Source organism: Macrotis lagotis, chromosome 3, assembly GCF_037893015.1.
Source record: "Macrotis lagotis isolate mMagLag1 chromosome 3, bilby.v1.9.chrom.fasta, whole genome shotgun sequence".
NCBI classification, from domain to species: domain Eukaryota; kingdom Metazoa; phylum Chordata; class Mammalia; order Peramelemorphia; family Peramelidae; genus Macrotis; species Macrotis lagotis.
Window position 1 is genome coordinate 155,430,927 of NC_133660.1, and position 26,997 is coordinate 155,457,923.

The following is a 26,997-nucleotide window of genomic DNA, read 5'->3' on the forward strand; positions in this document are numbered from 1 at the left end:
CTATTAATAAACTCTATCTGATAATCTAGGTATTCTGGAAAAAATCCAATAAAAGTTGTTAATTAAGAAATGAAAGCAAAACAAAATGTTCTGTGCTTAAAAAAGACAGTTCTAGTTATAAAGAAAATTTCCTTATCTATAATATTGTTAATATCTGAGAACTGAATCTTGAACTTCCATATGGAACTGCCTTTTGATTTCTTAAAATTCATCATTGGATTAAACTATCATAATTGTAAATGATTCAGAAAGTAATTGTTAAGAAGAATGAATGAAAAAAGTATGCAAATTTTAAAAAGAACCATACAATTTTTCTCAGATTTGGGATTTGAGTTGAATAAGTTGTCCCTTTAAATATAACCAATGGTGACATGAAACTGTTTGCTCAGTTGCTCAAACTGTTTTATTTATAGCTTTTGTAAAAGTACTAATAATTTATGTTCACATGGCCCTTTAACATTTTCAAAGTAGTGGTCATTTACAATATCATTAAATCTTTTTAAGAGCACTGAAATGTAAATACTATGTTTGTACCTATTTTACATATGACAAACCTGAATCTCAGAAAAATTGTATAACTTATTCAAGGTCATGCAATTTATGTCTTCCTGACTAATTTCAACATTTTTTCACTATTTATGCTATTCATTATAATTATGAAAATATTAACATTAAATAATAATGACAAAACAACATATAACATCATAAAAAGCATAACAAACATAACTTGGAGAATATAATCAAGATAATCCATAAAACAACCATTTTAGCTAGAATAAAGTAAAATAAATAGAATAAGAAAACTTGTCTAAAGGAAAAAATTTTAAACTACAGATAGTTATACATGTTTTAAATCATTTCTTCAATCTAATCTAATAAGCAATGTTAAATAACTGTATGAATACAACTAAGCATTGCCATATAGTCCTGATTCTTACTTTTAGTCTTGTCAGTGGGTAGATTTACTGCACTAAATTATCAAATATCTTAAAGTTTCTATTTTTAGTAGTCAACATTACAAAAATAAGTGACATTTACATAGTATTTTAAGGGTTGTTTAGTCAAAATTTATAAAGTGATCAATATGTGTTAGGCATTATGTTAATACTATAGATTCATTGCTTCATCTAAATTAAAATAAAATCAGGATAATTTCTTTGATTTACAAATTTGTCAAATTTATTAAAAAAAAACCAAGCTATTCCCCAGTTGACAAATGGTCAAATGATATGCAAAGGCAATTTATAGAGGAGGAAATCAAAGCTATCTATTGCCATATGAAAAACTGCTCAATGTTCAAAGTTGGAAGGGATGTGGGAAATCTGGGATACTAATATATTGTTGGTATCCAACCTTTCTGGAGCACAATCCAGAATTATGCCCAAAGGGCAATAGAAATGTGCATACCCTTTGATCCAGCAATACCACTACTGTGTCTACACCCTGAAGAGATCCTGAAAAAGGGTAAAAACATCACCTGTACAAAAATATTCATAGCAGCTGTTTGTAGTGGCAAAGAATTGGAAATTAAGTAGAAGTCTATCAGTTGGGAAATGGCTGAACAAACTGTGGTATATGTACATTATGGAACACTATTGTTTTATCAGAAACTAGGAGGGATGGTAATTCAAAGAAGTCTGGAAGGATATGCATGAACTGATATTGATTGAGATGAGCAGAACCAGAACACTACACCATAACGGCAACACGGGGGCTATGATAAACCTTAATGGACTTGCTCATTCCATCAATGCAATAAGGGACAATTTTAGAGTACCAGCAATGGAGAATACCATCTGTATCCAGAGAAAGAAGTGTGGAGTTTAAACAAAGATCAAAGTCTATTATCTTCACTTTAAAAAAAAGTGTATAATATACTACATAATTTTGTTATCTCTAATATTTTATTTTTCTCCTCAAGGATTTGATTTCTCTCTCAACACAATTTCCATCAATGTATAGAACGGAAACAATGTAAAGATTATCAGACTGCCTTCTATGAGGGGATGCAGGGAGGGAAAGGAGGGTGGAAGAAAAATTGTAAAATTGTGAAAATTGTAAAATTCAAAACCTTACAAAAACTACTATTGTATGAAACTGGAAAACAAAATATTAATAAAGAAAAAAGAAAATGTTTGTATCACTGGATACAATATCATTTACAGTAAAAATTTGAACTGAAGCAAAAAGAAGTAATAATTTTGAAGTAAAAGATCAGACAAAATTTCATATTATTTTGTTTTCTACAGGCAGATTTCTTTTTATGGATATGAGGAAGTTAAGGATTTTGTGATGTATTAAATTTACTGTACTAGGGAACTGAACAATGAGGACCCAGTACTTGGGAGCATAGTAGAAAGATAAGCACAGATATTTCATGAGTTTTCATATGGAACTTTGTGAGAAAATGGAATGGAGGGACCTGGCCCTCTACTTCAAGGCATGTATAAGCTCTCTAGGATTGTCCCATAAACATACCGTGCAGTAAAGAAAATGACATTTATTTGACTGCTGAGGATGGAATGAGAGTGTGTACAAATGGTCCCAGTGGGTTGCATGATTTTTCCTTCCTTGCTGGTCACAACAGGCAAATATATTACTTTCTGGGTTCCTAAGCCAGGGCGGGACACATCCTCATACATGTGCTCCTCAGCAGATTTGTATTTGGCCTGGTACTCTCTTTTTTATTTGCATGTTCTTTTCTCTGGTCTAGACTCTAGTACCCAAACTTTTAAAAGCCCCACCAGCCCCTGTACAAAAGGAAAGAAGACATAAACAGGACATGGCTTAGTAGCCAAAAGGATTTTTTTTAAGTCATTTGTATCACTGTGTAGACAATAGTCAATGACATCCCTAGAAGTGGAGAGGACTTCCATTCTGAGTATGTCTCTTGAGCATGCCTTCAAAACTGTACCATCATTGGTTAATATCCTCATACATTCATATATAGTCAAGTTTCTCATATATAATCCTTTTGAGAGGGGGTGTTATTCTTTGCCTACTGAAACATCTTTTTTTTACCTGTCAGCATGAACATTTATTAAATTAAACATTCATATTATATATAAAAATTTATAAATCAAATGTTTATAAGAAATTTATTATTACAAAATATATAAAGTGCTTTGCAAACCATAAAGGGCTAAATAAATTATAATGATGATAATTGTCAGCCTCTTTCCCAAAGGATTCTGAATTTTAATTAATATGGAAAATACATAAGAGATAGCTTTTCACACTAATTAGGAGGCACATGGTCATCAAGAGGAATTCAGTCCAAACTAGATTAAAATGGAATTTGGAAATCTTTATCAAGATAAATAAAAATAGGGGTGGCTAGGTAGCACAGTGGATAGAGCACAGGTCCTGGAGTCAGGAGTACCTGAGTTCAAATCTGACCTCAGACACTTAAAAATTACCTAGCTGTGTGGCTTTGGGCAAGTCACTTAACCCCACTTCCAAAAATCTGAAAAATAAAAAATAAAAAATAAAAAGATAAATAAAAATACAGCAAAACATAAATAACAATATGCTGTCACTAGGTATATAATTATATTGTTTAGTACCTACCCCCTTTCTCTTTTGTGTGTATTTATTTTATTTTATTACAATAATCTTGTGAGAGTAATCATAAGCCCCCCTCCCCCCAAAAAAGATGAGAAACCTCAAGAATAGTGAGAGAGAGAACAAAAGTGTACTTCAGTCTGTGATCAGATTCCAATAGCTCGGTCTCTGGGATGTGTTGCCTTATTTATCATAACTTCACCAGAGAAGTCGCTTCACTATTTTTCCCCCAGTTACTATCACTAGCTGTATTGCCCTCCACTCTATTTATCCCCACTCTCAACTATTCCACTCTCTCTCTCTCCTTTCAACCTATCCCTATTCAAGAAGTGTGTTGTATCTGAGTACCCTCTCCACGATCTTCCCTCTCTTCTAGCACCTTCTCCCCCGCTCCTTCCCCCCATTCCTCTCATTTTTCTCTAGGGTGAGATAAATTTCTATACCCTATTAAGTGTGTACTGAGCCATTTCTGATGAGAATGAAGGCTCACTCATTGCCCCTCACCTTCCCCAGTTCCACTCCAATGAAAAAAGGTTTTTTTTTTACTCTTTTGTGAAATATCTTAGCCCCTTCTTCCTCTCCTTTCTCTTCCTCCCTGTACTTTCCTTTATCACCCACTGACTCCATCTTTTTACTATATCATATCACTATATTCAGCTCCTTCCTATGCCCTGTCTATATATGCTCCTCCTAACTGCTCTTATGAATGAGAAAGTTCATATGAGTTATCAGTATCTTCTTCCCATGCAGGAATACAAGCAGTTCAACAACATTAAGTTCCTCATAGTTAGTCCTTCTATTCCACCCCCCTGCCCCATGGTTCCCCCAAGTCCTGTACTTAGAAATCAAACTATCTTTTCAGCTCTGGTTGTTTCAATAGAAAGTTCGAAAGTCCCATATTTCATTGAAAATCCATCTTTTCCCCTGAAAAAGGATGTTCATACACCCAAAGGACAATAAAATTGAGCATACCCTTTGATCCAGCAATACCACTACTGGGTCTATACCCTGAAGAGATGAGGAAAAAGGGTAAAAAACATCACTTGTACAAAAATATTCATAGCAGTCCTGTTTGTGGTGGCAAAGAATTGGAAATCAAGTAAATTTCCTTCAATTGGGGAATGGCTTAGCAAACTGTGGTATATGTATGTCATGGAACGCTATTGTTCTATTAGAAACCGGGGTGGGGGGGATGGGATTTCAGGGAAGCCTGGAAGGATTTGCATGAGCTGATGCAGAGTGAGATGAGCAGAACCAGAAAAATACTGTATATCCTAATAGCAACATGTGATGTTCAAACTTGAAGGACTTGCTCATTCCATCAGTGCAACAATCAGGGACAATTTTGGGCTGTCTACAATAGAGAATACCATCTGTATCCAGATAAAGAACCATGGAGTTTGAACAAAGTTCAAGGACTACTCCCTTTAATTTAGGAAAAAAACAGATATCTTATTTTCTGATCTTGTTGTCTCTTATACTCTTTGTTTCTTCCTTAAAGATATGATTTCTCTCTCATCACACTCAATTTGGATCAATGTACAACATGGAAACAAAGTAAATACTGACAGATTGCTTTTGTTGGGGGTGGGGGTGGGGGAGGGAAGTAATATTGGGGGAAAATTGTAAAATTCAAATAAAATCTTTAATAAAAGAAAAAACTAAAAAATGAAAAAAATTAATAAAAAAAGAAACTTAAAAAAAAAAGAAAGAGGATGTTTAGTTTTGCTGGGTAGTTGATTCTCAGTTGCAAACCAAGATCTTTTGCCTTCCAGTATCATATTCCAAGCCCTATGAGACCTTAATGTAGATATGTAGATGCTTCCAAATCTATGTAATCCTGACTATAGAGTCACGGTAGTTGAATTATTTGTTTCTAGCAGCTTTAATATTTTCTCTTTGACTTGGGAGTTTTGAAGTTTGTCTATAATATTCCTGGAAGTTTTTCTTTTGGGTTCTCTTTTAGGAGATGATCAGTGAATTCTCTCAATTTCTATTTTATCCTCTGTTTCTAGAATCTTCAGGCAATTTTGCTGTATTATTACTTGAAAAATGAAGTGTAGGATCATGCCTATAATATTAAAATTATATCTTCTAGATCTGTTTTCAAGGTCAGCTGTTTTTCCAATGAGATATTTCACATTTCTTCCAATATTTTTTTGGGTAAGTTTTATTTCTTCCTGATTTCTTGCAAAGTCATAAGCTTCATTTAGTTCTATTCTGCATTTGAAGGAATTATTTTCTTCAGAGAGCTTTTTTATCTCCTTTTCCAGCTGGCCAATTCTGCTTTTTAAGACACTCTTCTCTTCATTTGCCTTTTTTGTGTTGCTTTTTCCATTTGACCTAAACTGGTTTTTAATATGTTATTCAGTGTTTTTTGTATTTCTTTCACCAAGCTGCTGACTTGGTTTTCATGATTTATCTGCATTGCTCTCATTTCTCCTCCCAATTTTTCCTCTACCTCCTTTAATTGCTTTTCAAAGTCTGTTTTGAGCTCATTCATAGTCTGGGCCCATTTTTTATTTCTCTTGGAGGTTTTGGATACAGAAGCTTTAACTCTGTGATCATATGAGTATGTATTCTAATCCTCCATGGGACCAAAGTAATTTTCTATGGTCAGATTCTTCTTTTTCTGGTGTTTGCTCATTTGCTCAGCCTATGAGTGATTTACCTCACTTCCAAGACTTTGGCGGGGGGAGGGTTGGGACACCTCACAGGGACCTTAATTCCTCCAAGGTCTTATGAGAGGCTCTGGATGTTCTCTTGCCTGTGCTCTGGGATGTGGATGACCACAGACATTCCCCTCTGCCCTGGAGTTGTAAGGAGGCTACCTGCTCAGATATGGTAGTGTTGTGGGGGTCCAGACTACATTCTGAATCTGTTTGGGAAAAAAGAAGAATCCTGCCCCAGCAAGAGCAGAGAGACCTCTGTAGTCTCCTCTGACCCTCATATTGTCTGTGGGCTGAGAGTTCTGGATGTACTGAGTGGTTCTGCCAACTCTTGCTGCAGGTTCTCACCACAGGGCTATTCTGAGGCTGGAGCTCCACTCCCTACTCACTCTGGTGCAGCAGAATTCTCTCACCACCCCTTCTGGCTGTCCCTGATGATCCCTGGGTCAAGAGGTCTGGAAACTGTCCCCTCTGCCATGGACCCAGATGCCCGGTCAGGATGTGTTGCGCTGCAGCTGTGGCTGAATTCCAGCTTTTTTTTCCAACCCCTGGTCCTGGTGAACAGACCTTTCCTGTGGAACTTATAAGTTGTCTTGGACTGGAAAATTGTATCACTCAGTCTTTCTGTGGATTTTGCCCCTCTAAATTTTGGTTAGAGTCATAATTTGACAGCTTTTGGAGTTTGGGGGGAATGAGTTTCTGGGAATTCCTGCCTTCACTCTTCCATCTTGGCCCTGCCCCACCTACCCACTTTTGAAACACCTTTGTAAAAAAATTTTAAATTCATACTTTTTAAAATTAAAACTAAAATGTGTTGGTGTTTCATGTCCTCTGTCATGGTAATCAAAATCAGTTGTACAGAAAAGAAGCATAATGTAACTAAGAAAAAAGGTTTTATTTTTCCCAACATAATTAAAATTTATCTAAACATACCTTGTTTTGTTTCAAGGTAAAACAGGATTAAAATCCAACCTCTATAGTTTCATTCAGGGATTATTAGTTTTTAAAAGTATAATTTTATGAAAGAATCTTTCAATATTTGTTTCATGCCTAAATATCTTGGTACCACATGGCAAATGCATTAGAATGAATAATCAGAAGGAAGAAAGGATTCAAAGGAAAAAGATAATTTCCCAGCTGTACCATATTTTCCTTTTAAGAAAAATGGCAACCATATTACACAAAAGTACATCTGAGGCACTCAGTAATATATAGCAATTATTAGTCAGAGAGAGAGAGAGAGAGAGAGAGGGAGAGAGAGGGAGAGAGACGCTTCTAACCTCTGCTTAAGGAAAGCATCTCTTCAAAAGGACAGGGCTCTTTACCTTCAACAAGTACAGATATTTCCTTTAGTTATTTTTCAATGGACAAACTTCAACGGACAAACACTATGTGTGTGTGTGTATCTTTCTGTCTGTGTATGTGTGTATATGTGTAAAGCTAACTTCTTTAGGAATAAAATAATAAACAGTATTTCTATTTGATGGATAAGCATGTGTTAACACAATCTAATACTAAAAACTGGTACCATCAGCCTGGACTTAATATTTCATTGAATTTTAAACTACTGATGCAAAGTTCTTTCCATGGAGGCAGATTAGTGACTCTGTTGAATCTTAGAGAGCTATCAAGGACACTAAGGTGTTAATCAACTTGACCATGGTCACAGAGCAAGTATGTATCAGAGGCAATTTTTGAACCCTTACCTCCATATCATTAACTATGCCATACTGACTCAGAAGAGGCTAAAAATTAGGTTTATTGCAAAATATAATTAGATGAATTAACAATCCTGAAAAGAAAAAAAATAATGCCTATTCCACATACTTGTGAATGTGCATGTGTGAGTATAGTGTCATGTAGTGATAGGAGAAAAAAGCAGGAAAACCATGGAAAAAGCTTTGTTTACATGTGCAGTGTCAGACTCTTTTTTTGGTTGTGGTATTTATTCTAAATCTGAGAAATCCTACATCCTCATTCACTATACAGGAGTTTGGGCCCCAGATTTTTGTTTGTAACAGTTCCAGAAGACCTAATTAAGAGGTCAAAAAAACAAAAACAAAAAACACTACAATCTATATTGAGAAGAAATTTCCACAAAATAAAATATTTTCATGTATTTATATATCATATTATAAAAAATTTTAAAACATTTTATATGCTAAATATATATATATGATATATATGTATACACACACACACATGCATACATATGAAAAATCTTATCCAATTCAAGGAATTAAATTTGAGTTGGGTTTAAACCAGAGGTGGAAATATTCAGTAACCTGTGAAATCATTTGGTCTGGTGCTGCCAAGGCAACTGTAAGCTGAACTCAAAATTCAATATACCTAGGAGCTTTTTAGTGGTGACTTAGTGAAATATTTGACCAAATATTGCAACCAATTTTTACATTTTGGCCCTTGGTGGAAAAAAAGATTCTCTACCCCTGGTTTAAGACAAAAAGAGCTATTCCATTAACTAGTTCTATTCATTCAACTCAAGTTAATGACCATTTAATCAACCAAGTGACATATATTCATTAAGCACCAACTATATAACAAGCACTATTAGGCATTTGGAATACAAGTACAAATAATAAAATAATATCTACCTGTAAAGACTACATTCTATTGGAGGAGACATCAAGATATATATATATATATATATATATATATATATATATATATATATATATATATTCACATAGATATATACATATGTGTATGTGCATATAATAATTATATATGCATATATGTGTATAAATATGTGAATATATATATATTATATATATATATACCAGTTTGTAAATATACACAAGCAGGTGGACAGCTCAGGCAAGTCTTCAAGCAGAAGATTGTACATTTTAAAGGAAGAGGGGGGACTCTATGCAAGGTATCAAATTAATTTCTAGGCATATAAAGTAAGATCAGGAAAACTGTCCACATGTATTTTCTTCAGGGTATCCAACAGATAAAAGATAGGTGAATACAAGATACTTTGAAGAAGGAAAGAAAGAAGAAATAAGATAGATTTCTTGTAGGGGGTAGCCCCCTAGCTGAATCTTGAAGGAAAGACACTAATAAGATGAGATTGAGGTGGGACATTCAAGGAAAAGAAGACAGGATGTACAAAGACAATGACAAAAAATAGAAGGTAAGGTTGGGATATAGCAAGGGAAGTTTGACCCAAAGGAAAAGTATACGAATATGAATAATGTGTTTTTTAATATCCCTGAAATCATAAATGTATTATGTATATAGATGGGGGGGGATTTGTGGCTCAGGAATTTTTTTAATATTATCAGGCTAACTTGCCATATTAACCAATTTTGCCCACCGACAGAAAAGGATTTATGACTTTCTCTAATCAACACTATATTTTGTAGCAAGGGCTCCATTAAGGTCATCAGTTCACAACTGGGGTACCAATAAGCACTCTCTATCCATCAATTTGAAGGCCATGTTGTCACCTCAATATCTTTTTGTCTTTGGGCATTCTTCATTCCCATATCTACAATTTTCTCTCATTCTGTATGCATTCTGAATCAGCAGTTCTATCTCTTGCAATTCTTTTCATGTCAGTGATAAAATTAATGTGGGTAAGTGGAGCTTTAGACAATTTCTTAGGCATAGATGACCAAATAGGGAATGCTAACTAAAACCTTCAGTACCAAAGTTCTATTCCCTGAACATATAATGACCACTGACTTTTAGTGATAGAGAATATGCAATAATTTCTTCCATTTAAGAAAAGGGAAGGAGGAGAGGAGGAGAACAAAGAATATAAACTCTTTGCCAAATCTGCCTTATCTGGTACATACTAAATGTGGGGTGGGATGGGAAAATAAAGGGCAAAGAAGGAAAAAATATAATGTTTGCAAAAGACATTTTAAAAATCCCATCTTAAATCTTAATCACAATTTAAGTGGGGCATCCACTAAAATACAATAGGCCTTTCAGTCTAAGACTGAGTCACGTGACACATAGTAACCCAATAACAAAAAATACAAGGGAATGGGTCTTTTTTTTAACTTTAGCTGCACATATGGACCATTTTGTTTCACTTCTGGTTAGCTTTCACATAATCAAAGACCCCTACTGTAATGCTTTACACAGCACTCAGTGTTGTGGTCACTATGGAAACCATAATTCTGAATGTCCTAACTTGTGTGATTAAAATTTTACACAAAGTAACATTGATAAGCTTTCTCTACCACAACAACTACTGCCAATATACAATTCTAATTAGCTACACAATCACTGGGTGGGTATGAATAACCAGCCCTGCCTCCTCTCCTGACACCCAGAAGCATCAATATTGCTATTTATTCACTGAAAGCCTCACAGACAGTATGTCGTGATGGGTCTCTATGTTTGAGTATCTGCTATGAGCAGAAGCAAAAGAGGATTACTTCTCAGTGAGTTTTATTTTCTCAAAGCCAGAATGCATGGAACATAAACCCCAATGCTTTTCTTCAAGCCACATATTAAAATAAACAGATGAACAACTAAATGTGTATTTGTTCCATTTATTAAACTGAAACAAAGAGAAAGGAATCATCAAGGATCATAGATTCAGAAATCTAAAAGACTTTAGAGGTAATATAATATTAACCCTCCATATTACAAAAAAAGAAACTGAGTCCCAGCAAAATGAAATGATTTTAACAGAGTTGCACAAGTAGATCATGAGTTAATGGAATCTGATTCCAAACTGTGAACTCTTAAAACTTAATGGATGGAGCATGGTAACAAACTGAAACTTAAGACAAATTAATTCTAGTATTCTACTTGGATTAATTAAATTATTTTTCTATAATTTTTTAAAACTATTTATGTTATTTCCATTGCATAATCAGCCTCCTGTATCTATTCTCAATGAAGAAACAGAACACTCAAAGTTATTTTATTTAAGAGCACAAAGATTTAGATTTATAGTTCGAGGGGACCTTACAGATTACTGGTACAGTCTGGTCTCATTTTACTGATGAAAAATCTGAAGTCAGAACTTATGAATTTTTCCAAAACCATCAAGGTAGTGGGAAAGAAGTAAAGGAAACAAATATTTATCAAGTACCATTATATGCCAAGCACTATGGCAAGTGTTTCAAGACAATTACCTCATTTGATCCTTACAATAATCCCAGATGGCAAGTGCTGCAATTTAATTTAAAAGATGAGGAAACTGAGGCAAGCAGAGCTGAACTCACTTGCCCAACTTAACTCACTTGTCAAAAAAAAATTATATTTGAACTCAGATCCATTCCCCTTCCCAGCTCTATGGAATGAGGCAGCAGGAATCAGAAAGATTTGAATTCAGATCTTGTCTCTGATACTTACTAAATATGTGACCTAAATTAAACCCTGTTTGCCTTAGTTTCCTTGACTGTAAAAATGGGGATAGAAACCACTACTACCTGCCAGGGTTATTACAAGATAAAATGAGATAGAAACTGGAAATCCAGAAAGCCAGATTCAGTTATATAGAAAAATAGTTGAGATTAGAGAAATAGTCTTCTGAGATTTCACTGATATTCTATTTTTCCAGCCCAGTGCTCTTTCCACTGTGCCATGGTACTCCCATGGACCATTACTATTTTAGAAGACCTTGCTTCATCCTTCATGCCTAAGCAATGCAATATTTGTGAAAGAGGTCTGGAAGTTAATTCCATTTGTTCAGTGGAACTAATAACCTATCCATAAAAAAGGATAGATGAACTGTGGGAAGAAATTAAACTAAATTGAACTCCACTGTTTTTAGTGTGTACAATTTGTTTAGGCAGAAAAGCTTGAAAAGTTACTTTCACTACCCTGTCCCAAGTTTAGACTTTATACAAAGACCATTTTGAAATCTTTTCAAGATGGCATTTTCATTCACAACACATACTTACAAAGCTAGTATAAGATCCTGTCAGCAGTGTTGTTTCCTAATGAATACTAAATTCTTATAAAAAATGCACTCAAAAGCCATCTGCATTTCTAAGAGTTTTATAGTTCATCGAAATGCTTTCCATCTTCAATTGCAGTTCTGTGTCTTGATCTGATTAAATATTTTCTACTTCAAGAATGACTTTGACACTTAAACAAACAACAGTTTTAATAAAGCCTGACACCGAAGAAGATTTCCATTTCCTCATGCTTCCTTTCTATAAATGACTATCTGTCCTGTCCTATAATAGCCTGTTCAGGAGCTTAGTCTTCTATTAATGTATATATAAGCTTAATTAGCCCTAATATAAGATAGTCCTATGTTAAAAAATTAATAAATCTCAAATACTTAAGGACATCCTATATGCTGCTATATCTTATCATTTTAGGGTAGATTTAAATTTTCTTTTTAGACTCAAGGACTAGCGACCCTTATACAAGAAGGCATGATTTTTCACTGTACATATATTATAGAAAGAATGAAATGTTCATATAAAAGTAATGTCTAATCAACTTAATTATCACCATGGATTAAAATAGGAAGTAATATCTATGATATGAGTATACGGAATTAACTAAGAACAGTAAAATACAAATTTCACTATTGGCAAAAAAACAATTAAAGGGTTAATAATTATTGTAGTAATGTTCTTTAACCCACTTAATAAACTTTTATTGCATATTTTAAAGCTAGATCATACAATCTTGCATTTTTCATTATGTACATGGAAACTTCATCTTCATTTTAGAAGTTATTTGGTGGCAAAATGTGCAATTGACTAGATTTACTAAAAGGAACAATAAGCAAATATGAAATTTGTCATTTGAAAACCATTTAAATACTTTGCTAATGACAATATTCTTATTTCAGAGTCTTCAAAGGTTGCTTAAATTTGATTTGTAAAATTAATTTGAATATAAAAATAATGCTACCAAATATATTGTTTTCTGTATATTTTTTCAAGCACTATTCCTTGGTTTGTACTTAAAAGTTCCCGAGACTCATCCCAACACCTCCCGAGACCAATGACATACAATTTAGAAAGGGTTTGCTAGAGGCAAGTGTTAACTCAATGGTCATGAATTAACAAAGTTAACAGAACCAAATCTGTATCAAAAAAGCAACCAGTGCCTTCATCAGCAATACATACCAACAAATGAGCTAATTCACTTCAATGCTGCTCTGAAAGAAGCAGTTTGGTAGCAGTTGGAAAAAAGATAACTGTCTAGTATTCCACAAAGAACACTTTTATATTTTTCAAAATTTTATTTTATTAAAACTTACATTACCTTATTTTATTTATATGACATTTTATATCAAAATTATGATCTTTTTCATCATTCAGTTCTTTGGCTACACTGAGAGATTTGATAAAGGTTTCCTAAATATAAATAATGATTCTCTTCAGTAATTTCAATAGGCTTCTGTTTAAAGCCTCCATAAGCAGTTCAAAGCAGAGCAGTGTGGGACAGACACAATGGACAAGGACCCTCAACACCCTCGTTGGTTTTTACTTTCCATCCATGCTAGTCTAACTTTAGTGAAATACTCATAAACCTTGGGGAGCAGGGAGGGGGGGCAGAGAGGGGAAATGATTCAGGGAATAAATAAGAGCTTTGGATGAGAGATAGCATGTACCATTCAGAAGACTAACAAGAAAAGTCATTGTCATTTGCAGGTTTGAAAGAATTAGTCCATTACTGTGGCAATCCACAGTTTCCAAGGTAAGGTATCTTAGAGAACATTCTCAAAAGACAACACATTTCTAAGCAGCCCCTTGCAAATACAAGTTTTACAGTTTAGCAGGTAAGAAGCAAAGGCATGATGTACTAGATAGAAAATGAAAACTTGAGTTGAAATGAACTTTGAAATATTCAAGAATGCCATAACAGGAGAAAGCCTCAAAAATGCTATAGCCAAAGTAGAAATTCTCTAAGTAGTTTGACTTAAGTTTTATGTATATTGGTTTGAAATTTCCTCATCTATAAAAGCAGAATAATAACAGGGATATGCCTAAGTACTGCCTGAACACAATACATACAACAACCCTCTTACTATATTGAAAATTTCCTTTATGCCAAATGATTAAATATATCAGATAGCAATTATAAACATCACATTGAGAGCTCTTCCCAAGAATATTGCCTTTATAAAAGGGTTGTGTCTAAGACACAAGTGATTTACCATTTTTCTCAGAGATGCTGCCAAAGTTCACTTAAAGAATAAATACCTATAAATCACCTGAATTGACTGGAAAAATCTCTCTTAATTTAAATGAAAGGTATCTGTGGAAGAAGATTTTTGGGATATGAGATGGATTATAGGACCATTGTATGAAAGGATCACTGATTTAAAGCTCTAAAAGGCCATAGAGATCATCTCATCTAAGGTCACCATTTTGCAAATGAAGAAGTTAAGGACCTCAAAGGTTAAGTGACTTGTTCAAAACCAAAAAGGGGTTCTAGAAAATTTATAAAAAGACAAAGGACAAGGAGTACATAGAATGAACAGGTGTGGCTAAGTAGTGTTCTACAGAGGAGCCTAGAACATTCCATGCTGTCGAAAAAACAGATTCAGAGAAGTACGGAAGTTAAAATATATCTTTTATAGAAGAGTGAAATTGGTTGTCTTGACTAAAGTATGGAACTGACAGACTGTAAATGGGAGGAACTTCCTCTTGATGTACAGAAAGGCTCATTGTCCAAAAGACAAAGTATCAGTAGATGAATGTTATGCTCAGAATAAGTCATGAACTACTAAGAAATGGAGGTGTTATGATCATCATTGGTACTGAAAGAATCCATGATGATTAAGTCAGATAACTTTTGGAGAATAACAAATTTAATTCTCTTTAAGTCAGAGAAAAGATTCATACAGAAAGACAGCAAGTGCATTAGGAAATGATTCAAAGGATGTAAAAGGAAGCATTAGCATTAATGGTTGCTTTCTGTCTTTAAATGAAGGGTTTCAGGGTCAACTTTATAGAATCAGGCCAAATTTGTAATTAAGCCTTCAGCCCAAGTATACCAGAAGCAAACATCCATGAAAGTCAAAACCAGCTGAAAGATGTTGGAATACTTTTTGGTAGTAGATAATAATTCCTATGATGAAAATTATTATATGAGAAAAGACAAATCGAGGAGTCAAAAAATCTATGTTTAAGCCCCAGTACTAAGACTTGCTAGCTATTTGTTTGACCTTGGGCAAGCCACTTTAACTTTTAGATTCTGTTATCCTACCTATAAATTGGAAAAGATAATACTTAGACTACCTGCTTCACTAAATTATGAGACAAACACTTGTTAAACTATTTTAATATGTATAAATACAAAATATGGTTACAGTTCATCATAACAAGACTGTAATCTTCCCAATCTGATGTATATAAAAGAATTCTATAACTGTAAATCATGTGCATAAAATTTTTTTAACTATTCAGATAAAAGCTCTCAGTCAAATATTCCCTTCTGTCTAGCATTTCAAAAATTAAGTAATTTAAAACCTTTTCTTCTTTAGTCAAAGTAGGCCATACGCCAGCATGAAAGGCAATTTGAAACTAATCTTCAGTTATGGTCTAATAACTTCAAAAATGTATTGCTTGGGGGTGATAGAGACACCATTATTTCATTATTCCCCATTTGTCTGTGAGCACAAGGAGAGCTCTCATAAGACATAGGAACAAGTATGACTACTTCTAACTCTGATGGAGGTTTCCTCTACATGCATGCTTTTCCAGAGTATATTTTGAAATAAAATGCATTCCCTGGCATTCCACTGAAATATAATGCAAGCATTCAATCATCCTATTTTCTCATCTATTTCAAATGGTGTGCATCTGGCTATTTTAATAAATTCAGTTTTGATTAGCCCTAAATCTTTGTTCAAGGTCCTCATAGAAATCTAATTTATTGCTATCATTACTATAATTTATTGGATAGATTTCCTACATATATTAGTTCATATGTATCAAAGGCAGCTAGAAACTGAGCAACTAGATTAAGAGAAGCATTAGAAATAATAAGGTATCACTGACTAAAAAGAAAATATATTAGTAATCATGTGGGGCATCATTTGTTCTGGGATTGCAACTCTTAAGAAATTACATGAATAAGAACTTACAATGATCTATTCTACAATATCTGAATATGGTTACTAGAGGATAATTAGCCAAAATATTTACTGAATCAAATAATTAGTGTTAATTAGCCCTTAGTTGTCTATTCATCTGTAATGATAGCAAGTTCAACTTCCTTTGAAAATTAGTATTTCTTCTAGTACAAATGCCAAGCCATCACTTCTGACCTATTTTGGCAGGAGAAGATAAAGACCCTTGAAGTCCAGAGCACTAGTTAACATTATTCTAATCAATGCTGAATATAAAGTGAAATTAAAGTAAATCTTATATAAACTTAAAGGCTAAATAATTAACAGTACCAGGAATTCTTTATTTACTGCTGAGAACATTGAGACTGAATTTAACTGAAAATGTTTGTCTACAGAATTTATTTTCTCCATTCAGATTTACAATGAAGTGTTTACATGATTATACATGCATTACCACCAAGTTTTATAAAAATCTGTCCATTCACAATTCTTGGCAACAAAACCAGCAAACAACTGCTTGCTTCCATTACACTTGTAAGAGGCAATTTGAGAAGATACTCCCCAGGAATTAAATTTTGTGGATAAACATTTTAGTTAATTGCATTATTGTTCTCAGAACACTGAAGGCAGCAGTTAGCCAAAGCATTCATCTAAGGAATCTCTTTTCTTTTCTTTTTTTTTTTGAACACATATTGTCCTCAACTGACCTACTTCAGAAATCAAAATAAAATGCAAATAGGCCTAATGCAATAAGTACTTTTTCTTTAGGTAAGTTTATAAGTCATTAAAAATATTTGGATTTCTTTTAGTATAATATAAGATATTTTATAAATAAGAAAACTTGAAATGGGTAAATGAATTTCAATGTAATTCTCTATGATGCTAATAATACTCCTTTTCATAGCCAATTTATTAATTACTAGGATAAATCCACAACAAGGCTTCTTAAAGTCATGATTTCAGATGTACATTCTCTGTTTCTCTTTCTATAAAAGTATGGCTACTAAAACTATATATGTGTCTAAACAGACACACAGACACACACACTTATATACATACATATAGAAACATAAATATATACAAACACACACACATATATATGTACATATGTACATACACACACACATATATATATATAAACAATTATTTTTAGAATTAACTGAAATGAAGATATATCATTGTTAGTTCCTCTTAATCCTTGGAAATCATGTTCAATAATGAATCAGAAGCTAGTAAAATTTGTATTAAATAAAAACTAGAAAGAACAGTAGTTTACTTGTCATTTTCTAAAGCAATTAGAAATAGTTCATTAAAAACTCCTAAAATTAGATCTTGAAAATAACACCATTTATTTTGAATTTGTGCTTCAAAAGGAAGAAATTAATTAATGAAACTTTCATAGATTCAAAAATCTCAGGGAAAAATGGTATAATAAAGAAATAAAACAAATTCTTGTTTTAATGACAATATAGGAAACACAATCCATAGTATATTTTCTTATTTTTCTTTCCCTAAATATTAAGGAAATAGAATGTAAAAATTAAAATGGCTATGGGGGTGACAAAGATTATAGCAATTAGCTAATTTTTTGAAGATTTCCTTTTATGTCAGTGATTTTTTTTTTAAAAATGATAAATACATTTGGATGTAAATCTTCTAAAATTTATTACACATTTTTAAATTTTTCTTAAACTGTAATTTGAACATATTCTTTTCTGAATGATTTAAATAATTATTATCACTATAAATTATTGTACAGTGCATTATACAATAGACCCATTATGGTATATGGGTCTCTTTGCCCCTACACTAAATGACCTGCTGAGATTAGTCTTTTGCTTCCTTTGAATGGTATTTAGTCTTTGTGAAACTGTCAGCTGTTATTTTTTGCTGCTGTCAATCTATCTTCCTCTAGTTGTTCTCTATTTATGACTTTTTTTGCCTCTACAGACCTGGGAAATGGGAGGTAGATATGATAATCAGATGGCTAACTTTGGGTATAAAGTGAACTTAGAGGTCCTACAAATAAGAGCCTGAAGGATTTTACTCTGAAAGGCTTTATTGCATGGTCTTTATGCCATCTATTTTAGTTTTTTTTCCAAAAGGCTTCTGTACTTACATCCATGTTCTCAACTAATTTCTGTAAAGATAAAATTTTATGTCACATGAACAATTTTATTATGAATTCCATCAAATGATTTGTTTTTACAAAATAACTCTTCTTTGTACATAACAATGAACTTCAGCATTCTCTAAATAATGGTCTATAGTGCATTTGAAATAGGATCTTAGTTTTTGTTGGGCTTTTTAAAAAAACATTTTTAAGGAACATATTTGCCACAAAAAGTATACCTATATAAATATTTTTATAAATTATTATGCATAGAATTCTGTCTGCCTCTGAGTAAGATGTCATGAGACAATGTTTATTATAAACAATAACACCTGATCTTTGTTTTCCATATTGAATCATTTTGTGTCATGTCACATAATTGCAGACAGACAACACATATTCGGTTCAGTTTACAAACAGCCACCATTATAAGCTACCATTCAGTTCAGTTCACTAGCATTTGGAATTATCTTCCTGCCTATTTCTGAAGGCCACTGCTTATGCATGTTAATTTTGAAGAGCCCCAACTAGATGGTTGACACATTCTGAAAGTAAGGATATCTCCAAGAATGGAAAAAATGGAATGGAAATGATGGTCTGAATAATTAATCTTTCTAAGTTGGTCCCATGGTCCAGTTATTATATCATTCATTCACTTTAAGTACCTGTGGTTTCAAAATAAATAAGAAATGCTAATAGCATAGCAAAGCAAACTTTTTTTTTTGTTTTTAAACAGCCCTGATGATAAAATTATGTAGAGAAGAAGACATTTGTTTAATTAACTTCCATAGTTCAGGATGTTGACTTACCCAGTTCATCCCACTGAAATACTAAAAACAAAAACTATATTTAAGTTCCAAATAATCATCATTCAAAAACCCCAAGCTTCTATTTTTCATGTACCACTGAAGGGATAATTAATCTTCCCAAAAGAAGTGACTAAGTGACTATACCCATTTAAAAAATAAATTTATTGAAGAGTAATTTTAAAAATGGAAGATCATAGAAAAAAGTTATTTCAAAATTGAAAATTAATTCACTCAGTTTTTCACCATATAAAATAGTTGATTTTTGTGTATGGAAGGGAAAGATTGTCAAAAGGAGAAGATAAATGTTGGGGGAAAACTGACCTCTTGGAACCCACAGAGAGAAAGGAAATCAAATTGGAGTTTCATAACTCTAATGAATATAGCACTTATAAAAGATAACTATGACTATTCTGAATATATATGTTTATATTGTGTGTGCAAGTTTGCTAATATATCTGGCAGATATGATACAAATTAGAATGAAATAAAAACAGCTTTGGAAAACTTCTAATTATATATAACACCATTTAACAATAATTAAAACAAACCAGATAAGAACTCTTTAAAGAAATTAAGCTTCTGTAGTTAAAGAAGTTCCTTCTATTTTGACTGTCTTATAAAAAAATTTTCCTTGAATATATTTTTAGATAAGAGATAACTATTTCATTGAATCACAAACATCTTTAATGTCTATATAGACATTAACACTGAGAAAGCTATAAAGATTAATGAGATTTATTTGCCCTCAAGAATTTAATACTCTGTAAATTATTTTTATTCTTATCATGAATGTGTATAATGCACATATGTGTGTGTGTGTGTGTATGTGTGTGTGTGATTGTTGTTCAATTGTTTCAGTTTTGCTCAATTCTTCAGGACCTTATTTTGGGATTTTTCTTGGCAATGATACTATAGTAGTTTGTTGTTTAATTCTCTACCTCATTTTTATAGATGAAGAATTGACTTAAAACAGGGTTAAGTGACTCTCACCCAGGGTCACCCAGTTAGTAAATATCTCGAATCTGAACTCAAGAAGATGAGTCTTCCTGATTCCAAGTTCAGTTCTCTGTTTACTGAGTCACTGAGTTGCCCAGTATGTATGCCCAGTATACATACAAATTAATGTTCAAACAGGGTGGAATCCACAGTGTCACAGGGGGGTTATTTATAATCCTTTCTAAATATAAGCTATTAATTTAGAAATATTGTCTTAATCAATTAATTCATTTGGAAATTCACTCTATCACATTATATCTATAGGTCTGGAATTCTCTTTATATTCCCTGATGAAATTCCCAAATAATTTAAAAAATGCTTAAGAGTCAAAATAATTAAAATTTTCAGTGAATACATTTTCCCCATACCTTATGTTTAAGCCTTTCTAAAAAGTGGAATTATACTTTAATGTCAATGATTTATATTTTCAAAATGCATATCCTCAATTAGTTTAATTTATAGATAAATGAGAATTTTTAAGGAAAAAGCAGGGATCAGTATAATTTGTATAACAAAGAAAATCTACAATTCATCTCTCTGAAAATAATCTAGAAAAGAAATAAATTTGAAATTATGTGAAAGCGAATTTTAATGAATGAAGAAAATACTTAACTCAAAATAAACAATAAGAAATAGGACATAAATATTATCCTTCCTGTTGTACCCATATTTTGAAGGTAATTTACTAAATTAAAAAAAAATTCCCTCTTCCATAGAAAAGAAAGTTTTCATCCTTCCATGGAGATCTGAAATCTTTTATTTCTATTCTATTAGACAACAAATCCTATAGGGTCATATAGACTCAGCTCTACTTTTTTTTAAAGATTTAAAGAAAAATACCTCAAAATAGAAAAGAATAATTCAAATCAAAAGATTATCTGAAACTAAGAATCTAGCACAATCTAAGTAAATTCAAAAAGTAAAGAAATTTGACCAAGAAAATCAATTAAGTATGATAAACTTCAAAGTTATTGCTAATACTTACTACATTTTGATCCTTTGTCAATTTTTTTAAAAGTGCATCATAACTCATTTTTAAAAGTCTGTCAAAGAGCTTAAGTATGTTGCTTTCACACTGTATTCTGCAGATAATACTAAAAAGAAATTTAACCTAAATGAAAAATCAGTTATACTTCAAGAGAGAAATGACATTTAAAAAATGTTCTACCAAAATGTAAATCGTGCTCATGCTACTTATCTGTATTATTTGCTAATATTGATCACTTTGAAATATAACAGATAAATTGGGTAGGGAATAATTACAAGTTAATACTTTTCATGATGTAAAACATGACAAATGAGATAATTAAACATATTCATCTAACTTAAAAGTTAACTTTTCCATCTCTTGGGTAGCATTTATTTATATGTGAATTTTAGACTATCCACTCCACCATGCTTTTACAAAAGAAAGATTTTATTGCTTTTTGTTTTTGTAGAAGCCAAAATTCTCATACTTGCATACACCATCATCTAGGAATTCTCTTTTTCAAAACAGAACAAATAGAACGATCAAGAAAAAAATGTCAAACTTACTTTCAAATTATTTGTGAAAATTCATAAAAATGCACAACTAATATACTAGATATAACTGAACATGAGACTTTTTAAATCATTTCCAATACTTAGGTAGTGATTTGAACATTACAGAAACTTAATAATTTTTTATTTAAATAGAACAACTTATAGTCTTTAATGAATTTTTAAATGAATTAAACATAATTGTCATCACTGATTGAATAGTTACCTTGACTTGTTCTTCAGTTGCTAAAAATCCATATTTTTTTTTGCAGATCACAGCAATCAGCATTTCTGTAAAAAAATAGGAAAAGTAAATTAAAATTAAATTATGCAATTAAAAAGCAAGCTTTAATTTACATTTAAACCAAGCAATATAAATAACAGCATGGTAAATATCTATATTGTGAGAAACTTTTAATGATACTTTCATTATAATAAAAATTGTGAATGTAAGAATAAGCTTAAAACAAACACACACACACAAGGTTTGGCTTTGTTTACATTTTTTGCTTTTGAAACAAACATTCTCTACTCATAGTCAATGCTAATGTTGCATATTTGTGACTATACATAACTATTTTTGAGTAATGAAAATTGAAGGTGATTCAAAAGCAATGGAAAATAGCATGGAAGCTATAAGCAAAAAATTATTGCTAACATATGAATGGAAAAAGAATCAAGGATAACATTGGGAAGATAAATACTTCAAAAAGGGCACTTAGATGAAGCAGTGGATAAAGTACAGGATCTGAAGTCAGGAAGACTCATTTTACTGAGTTCAAATCTGACCTCAGATACTTACTAGTTGGGTGGCCCTGGGCAACTCCCTCAACCCTGTGTGCCTCAATTTCTTATCTGTAAAATGAACTAGAGAGGGAAATAGAAAATCATTCCAACAGCTCTTTCAAGGAAACTTCAAAAGTGGGTCACAAAATGTCAAACTCAACTGAAAACAACTGAACAACAACAATATACTAAAAAGGAGGTGGCCCAATTAGGTGACTAGAGAAAAGCAAAAACCATAGAAAGCAAGCACGGTATATTAATAATAAATATGATAAGATTTAGAACAGAAGTTCCTAATCCATTCTGTCATAGCTACCTTGGACAACTTGGTGAAGCATATGGATTTCTTTTTAGAATGTTTTTAAAAGCATAAAATAAATTACATGATAACAAAGGAAACCAATATAGTGAAATCAATATTAAAACTTTTTTTTTGCAAGGCAATGGGGTTAAGTGACTTGCCCAAGGCCACACATCTAGGTAATTATTAAGTGTCTGAGCTGGCATTTGAATTCAGGTACTCCTGACTCCAGGGCTGGTACACTATCCACTGTGCCACCTAGCTGCCCCTAAAACATTATTTTTAAAAAGTTCATGGACCTCATTTAAGAAAATCTGATCTAGACCAAGGTGTTCAACGTATTGTATATGGGAGAACATGCTTAAAGTTTATGTGAAAGGCTACATCATTGCAGTTTGAACAGAGGAATACCCAAATTAATAATGTTGAAGTTTGATCCAACAGAATTTTAAAATATCAGTCATATGAGCTCTGTAACATTTTATTTTTATCATTTGATATTTTATTTTATGTGGTATGCTGATAGTTTCTAGACTTTAATAAATCAAATAATATATGATAGATGTTTCAAATCTGAAATAATGTTGCACTGACTTATAAATAACCATTTAGAAAAAAGTATCCTTCAGAAGAGATCATCTTCAATACATAGTCATTTTTGAGCCCCCCAAAATACATGTCTCTATGTATTGCCAAAGATATATAGAACAACTCAGAAATTTAATCCTATAGAACACTTTTTCTATTGGTTCACTATAACCCCTGAAATAGTGTTATCCTTAAAAAAACCCCATAAAATACTATATGACTTAAAGTGTTTAAAGAAGTCAAAAAGTAGGTAGTCCTAGAAAGATGAGAGAATAAGTGGTCCTCAAGAGTTCTGCTCACATGAATACATGAAAACAGGAAAAAAATGGTAACCAAAGAATCTCAGAAAAAGTACACACTAGAATAAGAAAAATGAGCAAGTCCCATCCCCAAAAGAGCACAACTATGATGTGGTTAACCAAAGTTGGGATTAAAAGATTGCAGAGATGTCACAAGAAGAAATGAATAAAAAATTAACTTTAACAACAGACTAAGGAACAATTTGGATCTAACACAAAGTAAATCAAACTGGGTAAGAGACACACTAAAAGAAAGGAGGAGAATCTGTCATTAGTAAAGAAATAACTGTCATTTTTAATGAAAAATTTATTATCTGTACAAAGATAACTGGACAAATGAATAACAACATGGAGAAAGCAATAGGAAATTTGAGCAATGACAATGAATCAACAGGAAATAAAATTCTGAAGCTAAAAGACACATATAGACAGGACTAGCTATACTTATAAACCATGAAGAACCATAGTGAAGTAAACACTGACAAAAATTTAAGGAATTCTAAAGGGCTAGTTGACCAAATGAATCTTAGAATAAAAGTACCCAAGTGCCAAAAAATCCTGTAATTACAGTGACTCCTTGAGAGTCTTCAGGAGACATTTTTTAACTGAGTTTAAATTATGTTGCCCTCAACAGACAGAAAAAAAGAAAGCTATCATGTGAACAAGGATTAACTTATCTCATTAAGTGAAAATTCACTGCCTGTCCATAACTAAGAATAGGTGCTAAAGTTATAGGTGTCTAACAGATTAAAATAATGCCAACAAGTGCTGGAATTTATGTAATATTTTAAGATTTTCATTGGGCTTTATTTACAAGACCTCATTTGATGTTCTCAACCATCTCATGAGATAGGGTCTACAGGTTTAATTTCCACCAATTTATAAGTAGCTGCATGTGATGATATTTTACAGGTAAAACTGAAGTTCAGGGAAATAAAGTGACTTTTCCATGGTTACAGACAATAAATATTATAATGAAGGTGGAAGAATAAGGAGGATGCTTCCTAGGAACTATTGGGAAAAAGTCTTAGTCCTAGTCTGGGTAGAGTTAGTCAACCACCTTATGCACAACAAAAATTGTAGAGGGAGACTGAGGTAACAATATAAATTTTCCTTATTATGAAGCTTTTCAAACCACAGGGCCATAGATTTAAAACCAGGACATTTGAGTTCATATACTCCAATGCCATTATAATAGATAGTACCTTAGAGAAACTGTTGCTTGCCAAAAAGTACTCAGGTGGCAATTGGCAGGGCTAGAATTTCAACCAAGATTCTCTAAATCCATTGGTAGTTTTCATGCCATGTTTCTCTTCATTTCATATTTCCTGCTTGTTGTTTAGGTCATTTTTGTGCACCATTCAGATGATGTTTCTATTTTTCCATGTTTTGACTCATAGTATTTACAATGCAATATAAATGAAACTCAACAACAACATTGGCATATATGCAAACGTAAATGTCTCAAGAGCATTTTCATTTACTCATGTCATATTTCATGGGCCAAGATTTAGTTTTACTGAACACATAACAGAAAGAATCATCAGTCCTACTTCTGATATTCTACCCTTATCAATCAATAAGAATCCATTTATTGACTACACAAGGGAAGTCAAGTCAGTAACATTAAGTGCCTACTATGTATCATTCACTATATGTTGAATCCTGATGATAAAATGGAGAGCAAAAAATAGACTCCTTACAGACGATATAAAGATAAAGATGAAAACTCCTTTCTTTCAAGAAAATTGACTTTTATTTGAATTTATACCTCATTTCCCTTTCTCACATGAGACAAATCAGGTGCAAGAAAGGAAATTAAAGATGTAAACAAATTACATTTTATGGAATCCCTCAACAGACAGCAAACAAATTGACTCAAAATGTGGGAATGAGGGGAGACAGATGACTTTTTTTCTGAATATTTGTTTTAAAAAATGTTTCTTTTAGAATTCCCTAAGAATTCAGTAACATTTAAAAAAAAAACCTCGGGGTGGTTAGGTGGTGCAGTGGATAAAGCATCGGTCCTGGAATCAGGAGTAACTGGGTTCAAATTCGGTGTCAGACACTTAATAATTACCTAGCTGTGTGGCCTTGGGCAAGCCACCTAACCCCATCTGCCTTGCAAAAAACCTAAAAAAAAACCAACCCTCAAAGGAACTCAAGTGGAATACTATTGTGTTTGTTTACAAAGGTTATTTCATCAAGCTTTGACCACTGAGTACAACAGTCTTTGTGCCATAGACATCACATTATAAAATATCAATTAAAAAATGAAAAAAGGCATCATATTATCTGAAATAAATTTTGAATAGATGGACAGACAATACTCAGTAAACAATTTGAGAAATATTAAGGATTAGAACTAATAGTAACTTAGAAGAATTTAGCTACACAGAGTAATCTTTCTGGGTTTTAAATAAAACCTTTTTTTAATAGCTCTCTCACCACTAATCCTAAAATGAGATTTCTCAACCACTGTGCAGCTTCACATAGAATTGTTAGAGTTGAGGTGGAAACATTACATTCACTTTATTATAATGAAAATAAAGCAGAAGCTATATGTATTTTTCTTCAGTAGTACATTATCCTATATAGCATTATATACATCAAATGATTTGTAATTGTACTGCTCAATTTAATTGATTTTTAAATACTTAAGAAAGCTCACATATAAAAAGTGTCAATATAGCATTCCTAGTCAAATAAATATGATTTAATGGTAATTTTTCTCTTAGAATTGGGCATTAGGCTTGGTTAGTCAAATATTAAGTACAAAAAGCAAGGAATCAATGAAAGCCAATTCACACTTATGAGAATGCAACAAGGCATATTTTTAAATATTATTTTAAAGAAATATGCATGTTTTATGCCAGAAAGATCTATTCAGTGATATGCATATTTTTTATTTTTGAGTTTAAATCATCATATGTATAACAACAATGATTCAAAACTTCCTATAGACCTAATTTTTCATATTTTAAGGCTTTAACTCTCAAACTTATTCAGGGCATCCTTCTGGAATCTGATTAAGAATAGAATTTTATACAATAACAAAATTTTAATGTAAAAATATCAAATTTTACTTTAATGAGTTTAATTATCCCAGGTATTATGCCTTTCCATGAATGCAATATCTTATAATCATCAAGATAATTTTTTGTCTTTTTTTTTTACAGTTTTCAAAGTATTTATTAAAACAACAACTTCACAGATCTCAGGTTCGGAACCAATTGTATTCAAATTACAATTATCAAAGTTTTAAAACAACCACAACTTCACAGACCTCAGGGTCAAAACAGGACCCCTCAATTCAAT

The 26,997-nt window shown here is 32.3% G+C and overlaps 1 protein-coding gene across 7 annotated transcripts in view; it reads right to left on the reverse strand.

The window, feature by feature from the left end:
• The window catches only part of ADGRL3 (adhesion G protein-coupled receptor L3), a 966,635-nt gene that overhangs the window by 738,040 nt on the left and 201,598 nt on the right, over positions 1–26,997 (reverse strand). For all 7 annotated transcript variants that reach the window (XM_074229354.1, XM_074229353.1, XM_074229350.1 and 4 more), the window contains one exon: positions 21,932–21,996. The gene's annotated coding sequence lies outside the window, so the exon portion shown is untranslated. The remainder of the gene's footprint in view (positions 1–21,931; positions 21,997–26,997) is intronic.